Genomic DNA, 8241 nt, shown 5'->3' on the forward strand with positions numbered 1-8241 from the left:
ATATTTGCCTACGTTTCCTTTTCCTTATTTCAGGTTGTTGTTCAAATATTTTCTTCTCAGTGAGTCCTTTCTGATCACTTTATTTAAAATTGCCCCCACCTGCCTAAATCCCACTGGCCACTATCTCCTTTTTATTTCTTGTTTTTCTCCATAGTCCTTACCCAGATAGAATATTTTGTCTGTTCATTGCTTTTTTTCGTTGTCTGTCTCCTCTCACTACAGTGTAAGGTGCACACAAAAAAAAGAATTTTTGTTTTCTTTTTTTTCTTTTTCTGAGGAAGATTAGACCTGAGCTAACATCTGCCACCAATACTCCTCTGCCCTGAGCTAATATCTGGGCCCATCTTCCTGCACTTTATATGTAGGACACCTGCCACAGCATGGCTTGCCAAGCGGTGTGTAGGTCCACACCCAGGATCCGAACTGGCAAACCCCAGGCCCCCGAAGTGGAACATGCGAACTTAACCTCTGCACCACCGGGCTGGCCCCTTTGTTTGTTTTCTTTACTGCTATAATTCCTAGTGCTTATGACATTGCCTGGCACACAGTAGAAGCTCAATTAATATTTGTTGAATGAATGAGTGTTTTTTTCCTTGCTAAGGAACTTCTTTGCTTGTACACTGAATCCAATCTCTAATTCTTCTTTAGAATTGATGCTAAATTTTCTCAAATTTTCCTGCATTTTTACTCTCTCCTCATCTAAATCAGTGTTTTCAGACTATAAAGATAGTTAAATATCACTAATTTTTTTTTAAAAAGTCATCTTCCCTATGGTCTCCAGTTCAGGCTGAAATTTTATGAAAATTACAATAAGGAACACAAAATGGAATAAACACATGATAGGAAAGATGGGACAGGATGGAGGTCAAAAGTAAATTTCAAAAAAGTGTCTGAAAATTGGAAAGAGAATGGGAGCAAGTTGAAGGATGAAATAGAATCTGAAGGCAGCTGTACCCCAGAAAACGTGGAGGAAGGAGCTTCTGTATGTGTGTATAGGTATGTGTCCGTGTTTGGGGCACTGTCAGATCATCTTCCTGGTGATGCCTGGAGAGCACTTGGAAGCCCAGTTGACAGGGAGAAAGGGCAGGAGTAAGAAGTGAAGCTAAAAGGAGGGGATATTTTGACATGTGTTTATGGAAAGCTGCATCAATCTGTTCACCACTTCCTGTCCCCACTGTTATACACAGAGCTGTTCATTGCAGAGCTAGTGAGTATGCCAAGACATAGTGTACTTTTGAATGTTTTACATTATGACCATGTATTACTTTGACTTAGATCTAAAAAAAAAAGGTGGAAAAAGGATTAAAGGGAGCAGAGGAAAAGGCAGGGTAGAGTAGCATTTAAGAGCATAGACTCAGGCATCAGACAGACAGCCTGAATTTGAATCCCAGGTGTGCTTCTTGCTAGCTGGATAACCCTGGGTAGTTTACTTAGTTTGTCTGTGCCTCAGTTTCCCATTTGTAAAATGGACATCATAGAAGTATTTTCCTTATATGGTTGTTGTGAAGATGAAACTAGTTAATATAGATGAAATGCTTAAACCAGTGTCTCATACGTGTGGTATATTATAATTATGTGCCTGAGCAAGGAAACAGAAAAAAACACCATGAACTAACTCAATCTATTTTATTCCCTCTAATTTGACGCATGTCTAGTTTCACTAATAATTCCGGATTTGGCAGTCTTTTGAGGGGGAAGAATAAGGGTTGAGTATGAACAATTGTTTGGGATTTCTGAAGGAGGAGCAGCGAATGGGGGAAATTCTGATTTGATTGGATGTTTAAAAAATGCAGCTATATCATCATGCCCTGATCAATAACTTTGCTCCTGCTATTGTCATCTTGAAAGACCTTTGTTCCTTTTATCCATTTTTTTTCATACCCTAAGTAATTTTAAGAAAAAAAAACAAGCCCTACTCCCTCCATGAAACCATTTATGATATCCCTGGCCCACTCAGAACTCTCCTTACACTTTTGCGTATATTGTCTGTTCATCACATTGAGCCCCATTTTATATTGTACTGTCTAAATATAAGGAGCACAGAAATTAGAACTTTATTGTATGGTACCATTATATAGAATATGTCTTGCTAATTACTATAGGTTTTCAGTGTATGTTTATTTATTGGTAATGATTTTTATGAGAGAACTTCGGTTTTCTCTTGATGTAACCTTTGCTGTTAGATATTGCACTTTCTTCTTTCACAACTAAATCTTTAGAAATGGAAATCTGCATTCTACAGTAGTGTGGTTTCCATTTCCGTAGCTTGTTCACTGCTTAACCCACTACAAGTTGCTTTACCTGCTACTCTGCTAAAGGTACTCCCATCGGGGTGTGCAGTGACTTCTTCGTTGCCAGGGGCAAATATGTATTTCAGTCCTTATTTTGCTTAGTCATTCAAAATCAACATCTTGACCACCTTTTGAATCTTAAATCTTCCTGAAAGTTCTCGAATCTTCTCTGTTGAAATCCAGAAAAGTCCTTCCCGGCTTACCTCCCACCTCTGACCATCTCTTCTCGGTCTTCTTCATAGGTGTCAGTATCTAAGAAGATCTTTCGCAGAGGTTTCATGCCACAGCTGGTGAGTACAGTATTATAAATACTATAATTTAATACTATAAATACGATACTAATTTATGATAAATTTATAATGAATTGGATAGTAAGCAGGGTTGCTATCATATTTAATGGGAAATGTTCTTAAGAATTGAAACATTGTACAACAATGTAACATATCAAATAATGCACTCTAGGGAAAAGATCATTATTGAGATAATAGCGTAGTTTGAGCATCCAGAATTGTGGAAAAAAAGTTTCTGTGAGAAAGTTAAAAATTTATGTTGTTGTTCAGAGGTACAATGAAAAAGAAACACTCACAAAGTGACCTTACAAAGCCAAAACCATCACTAGAAAAAAAAATTTAAAATGCAATTCTTAGAGAACTCACCTCCATGGAAATTCTTTCTTACTCTCCTACACTCCCCCTAACACTACTCTGAGGACCAGATATACTTTCAGGAGTGAGCCAATTACACATAATCTGGTGGTGCTGGTAGGGCTGTAGTGGGATCTTATTCTCCACTCCTCTTTTCCCACAGAAGGTACTTTTTCCTCTCAGTTTCTTTACTCTCTCTTTCCTAGGAGGGACAGAGTGGCTTAAAGATTGGTGAGTTATGGAGGAGGACCTGGCAAATGTAGTTCCTTCCTCTTCCTTTAGTCTTTGGGACCTGCCTGCCTGTGGAGAATCTGCCCTGATCGACCATGTGGAAATCTTGGTGGTAAAGGTCTCAAACTTGCTTTTCATCCAGCGTGAGTAGGTGAGACCATTTGCTTAATTCTAGGGCTAAGAATCAAGAGGTCTGTTGTTGCCGCATGTTCTCCAAGAGCCCTATTTCAGTCTCCATCTGCCTCATTCTTTTGTCCATCTCAGTTGATTCAGAATTCAGGAGGCTAAAACAAGGGAGTTGTTTAATAGTCCCCTCAAAGTCCAATATTAAATTCCACACAAAGTTACTCTCCATCCCCATTTGTAACACCATCCATCGGAGAAAACTATCAGTTCACAGACATATTGTTCTACCTGACAGTAGTTCCAGATAAAAATCTTCCTACGATTTTCTTTAGTTGAGACACAACCACTCTTAGGATGATTTCATTGTGTCAAAGAGACCAAAATACATCCCCCTTTGATATATTTGCCATATTTATCTCACAATAGTGGATTCATCTAGAATTCTTGTAGTCATAAATTTTTATTTCCTATTTCTGTCATGTAGTTAACAAAACAAAGAATATTCTGCCACCCAACAAAATAGGAAAAGACTAGAAACAGGTACAAGAGAAATCCTGCTTTCTTTGTTGGAAAATTAAATCTTGTCTAATATCAAATAGTTCTCCACTTTTGTTGGATTTTTTTACATCCAATCTGAATGAAAACCAATTTTCTCCAAGCTCTAGAATTTTTTTCTGAAATCATTTTTACAAAAAACGATAAACTTTGAGCTTAGGCTCAGAATTCATGACAAATGAAAACTTGTTCTTTGGGGTTTTCTCTGCTGCATAATAGTCATTAAATGTACTTTATGGTATTCACTTAAGGGTGTTACAATGTTACAGCCTTTTATAAACAGTTTCAATCAGCATCCCTAATTTATATGTAGGGGAAATCTTGACTCATTCCAGGTTAGAGGGAGAATGCATGGCACAGTTAAAAACTGAAACTCTAAGATTATAATCCTGAGCCATACGAGGTCCACTCAGTTTAATTTAGCAAAGATTTACAGAGTAACTACCATGTAAGAAGCATGATGTTAAAACTGGAGGATCCAAAGATTAACTGGACCTGATTCTTTTCCCTGAGATTCTTACTCATAAATGGGGGAGACAGATGTGAGTTCAACCTATTGACTCTCTGAGCCTTCTCTTCTGAGGCACCTGGACAGCCAACCTGGGTTTTGGCTGAAAGGATTAAGGCTAGGTTTGGGCTCCTGAAGCCTGAATATTGGGCTGGTAAGTGTTCTAAAGTATCCAGGAGCAGGCAAAATTAGTTGGTAAATAAGCAAAACAAAACAAAACAACAACAAAAACATGCCCTTGGAGAAGTCTAAGACTATCACTGTCGGGCTTTCAGGAATGGAATTTAATCACCATAAATTAAAATCTGAAGGATCAGGAGTCTTGTAGACACTAGGACCAAGTAGATAATGAGAACAAGGCAGAAGGAAAATGAGAGGACCCAAAATCTTTGCAGAGAACAGGCTAGCCAACCTGTGACTCATTTCTGAGGCTGTTGGCCATGTAAACTGTGAACTGAATGCCCGAGTTGGGAGAACACCAGCCAAGCACTAGATCATCATAGTGTAGTGGAAGGAGGACAGGGATTTAAGCAAATCATGTAAGTTAATTCTTATTTTCAGTAAGTTCAGTTTTTAAAACTGGTGCATGGGGCTCCCCCTGAAAGAAGCAGGGTTATATGGAGATGGGGTACCTAAAATAAAATAAGCAGGAACATTGGCATATCCCTACATTGTTTAGACTTCTTATATCTGCTTCCTTTTATATCATGTGCTTACCTCTAGATCTGAAGATGAGTGACACCAGCCCAACTTTGAACCGTTAGGAATGAGAAAGGTAGACGGCTCTCCAAAGGGAATATTGGAATGCTGTTTCAAATTTTGAGAGGAACAGATTTTAAACTGGCAACAACAGATGTCCTCCACAAAAAGGAAAGTCAAAATATCAAATGCAACTGAGGACAAGAATTATGAGGAGGAAAGAAGACCTCTGAATTTTGCAGCCAGACGAATGCCAATCTGCATCTTGTTTCATCCCTTAGTAATTTTGTAATCTCTAGCAAGTCAAATAATCTCTCTGAGCCTCAATGGTAAAGCCAAAATTGTGATTCATACCTAATAACTTGAATATGAGAATAAGAAACTCCACCCCCAGTACATAGGTAGTTATTATTATTAACAATGTTCAAGAGAATAGTCATTTCAGTGGTGGGGAATACAGGCCAAAAAAATGAATGGAGAGGAAATAAAAGTAATAAGTATATAGCTCTAATGCAAGAAAGATAATCAAATGAAAGAAAATAGAGAAATTGGATGATAGCTAGAAGGTGGCATCTAGTTAAACTTATTTTTACCACCCCTCCTCCTCCCACCCCAAAAGAGGGCAAATCTATGAAAATAAGGAGGCTTGGTAGAGATAGCCAACTGAAGAAAAGATTATAGAGAAAGGACATAAATGAGAGAAATCAATAAGTCAAAAACTAAAGATAAGGACAAGATGACAGCCACTTGTTACCTTCACAGGCCATCTCAAGTCTTAATTCTTCTGTAAAGTTCCTTTATGCCTTCAGTTGCTCCTCTGTCTGGCCCCCACTGTCCCTGACATCCCTCCCACCATAGCCATTACCACCTTGTAATGTGAAGGCCAAGTACAGTTCTTAGCCGGTATTACCTACTCGCTAAATGTTATTTGAATGAATGAATGAATAAGCACAAGGAATTGCTTTCTTTTTCCCCTAAAAACAACACTAGTGCTAGCGGCTTTAATCTCTTGGGTGATTTGACTGAGAAGACCAGTATCTGGCCAATTATTTTTATACTGGGACATATAAAAGACAGTCCTTTCTTAACAAACTTGAAAGTTAAGATTTCATCTATCGAATGGACCCAGAAGAGCCATTGTCCTCTTCCTTGCTGAATTGCAAATTTACAAGTCTCTCTCCTTTATTTAACTGTGTGCTCCTCCAGGCTAGAAGCCAAGTCTTATTCATCTTGCTATACAATCTCCAAAATTTCACTCACACCCTCGTCTCCGTAGCAGAAACTTCACTGTCTCTGACACTTACAGAAACTCTGTTAATGTTTGGGTAATTACTAAATGAGTAGAACCCAGGTAAGTAAGATTAAACAATGCTTAGTGTGGTATTATTTAAACCTACAGTTAAATAGCTGTGCTTCTATTACAGAGCACTTGTTTATAGAATAGTTTAAGCTCATCATTCACACGTCATAAAGCTGCCTCCTTTTAATCCCTTTGTTATATTGCATTCTGAAACAGTTAGCTCTGATATCCCCACTGAGACTCCTTAGCATAGGTAACTCAGTTCACTAGGAGAGGAGAACAGATTTTTAACTCTTATTTCTTATATTTGCAGTTCAGTTTGCCATGTCAGAGAAAAGTTACAATCATTGACTTTCTTATATGCTACATATGCAACAAGGAAAAATGTCTGTGGTCAAGGGGAATAACTAAGTAAAGGGAGTTGGGGTCTATATTTCTGGTGAAATGTAGTCTACTATTAAGAAGGAAATCCTTCATTCCCAAAGATTGACCAGGGTGATACTTAGAAAAGAATCCCATATGGTTAAATTTAGAGCCTGAAAGAATTCCACCCAACAACCTCCTCTGTAGCATTTTCATTTGATTATGATTTGGATACATTTTCCCTTACTTTAAACTTTTCCCTTGAAATTACCTATTCCAAGATTCTGAAATCAGTGGCAAGAGAATTGTTGGCCAAAGTTACTGCCTCCCTTGTACAAATGGTCTTTTCAAATTAGGTGACTCCCATTTAAAAGTGGCTCTATGTGGCCAAGATGTTTTCAGTTTGCAATTGTACACAAACTGTTTGGTGATTTTTGCCACAAAACCTGGTCTTTTTCCACCCTTTCTTGCAACTCTTGTCTTTCCTCTTTGCTAAGGTCATTTGAGAAAGATATAAAGTCTTATAAGTAATTGCACATTGGTCTTTTTGTTTCCAGTTTAATGTTGACGCTGTCAAAGAAAAGAGAGATTGACATGGATCACTGCTTATTGCTTAGAATTGCGATATTCATTCAACAAACATTTAAGGAGTGCTGGCTGTGAGCTAGGCACTGAAGTTATGTATGTATTCATGTGCTCAAGGAGCCATGTCTTATGGGGAAGGCATCCAAGCCTGTTAACATTTCCTGAATGGTGTGATGAGTGTTGTAAGGGGAAGCACAGGGACTTCTGAAGCACTGAGGGATGTCTAATTCCGTATTGAAGGGAGTGGCCTCCTCTTTGGGTGGGTGAGTCAGTCCTTAGAATAAGAGTGGGAGTTCTCCAGGGAAGAGGAGGGAATACTCAGACAGACAAGACGGGCAGGCACTTCTAAGGAGACAGGAGTTTGTAAAACTGCAGGCAATTCTGTATAGCTTATAAGGAGAGTACAAAGAAGGGAATAATAGGAGATGAGGCCAGTGGAAAAAAGATGATTAAATTATAAGCATGTACTTTTTTTCATCTCTAATCTTTAATGATACCAAAGATAATAGTCCTTGTTTTTTGAGTGGGCTGAGAAATGGTGATGGAAAATGAAAGAAGCTAAAGATTGCTTCATATACTAAAAAAGATAGATAGATCCATAGGGAGGACAAAGGATTTGGGAGATAGAGACTAGAGTGTTAGACAGTCTGGGTGGAGGAAGAAGCAGGTGGACAAGTTGAGGAGATGGTGGTGGAGATAGAGGGAAAGGGAGAAAATAAGACAGACAGAAATACCTACATACATACAAACACATGCATAAGACAGAGACAGGGAATGACATGCGGCTGAGAGGGGCAGAGACGCCTAGAGAGAAGAAAACACGTCTGTCAACAGATGCATTGATAAGGAAGATGTTGTATATATCCACCATGGAATATTATTCAGCCATGAGAAAGAAGGAAATTCTGCCATTTGTGACAGCATGGACAGACCTGTAGT

The 8241-nt window shown here is 38.5% G+C and overlaps 1 long non-coding RNA gene across 1 annotated transcript; it reads left to right on the forward strand.

Annotated features, from left to right (window-relative positions):
- Nucleotides 1-2445: 2445 nt before the first annotated feature.
- Nucleotides 2446-7251, forward strand: LOC111775002 (uncharacterized). Its single transcript, XR_002810429.2, has 3 exons — nucleotides 2446-2581; nucleotides 3142-3317; nucleotides 5079-7251. It is a non-coding gene; the product is annotated as an uncharacterized lncRNA (long non-coding RNA).
- Nucleotides 7252-8241: the final 990 nt, after the last annotated feature.

Source organism: Equus caballus, chromosome 9 (assembly GCF_041296265.1).
Source record: "Equus caballus isolate H_3958 breed thoroughbred chromosome 9, TB-T2T, whole genome shotgun sequence".
NCBI classification, from domain to species: domain Eukaryota; kingdom Metazoa; phylum Chordata; class Mammalia; order Perissodactyla; family Equidae; genus Equus; species Equus caballus.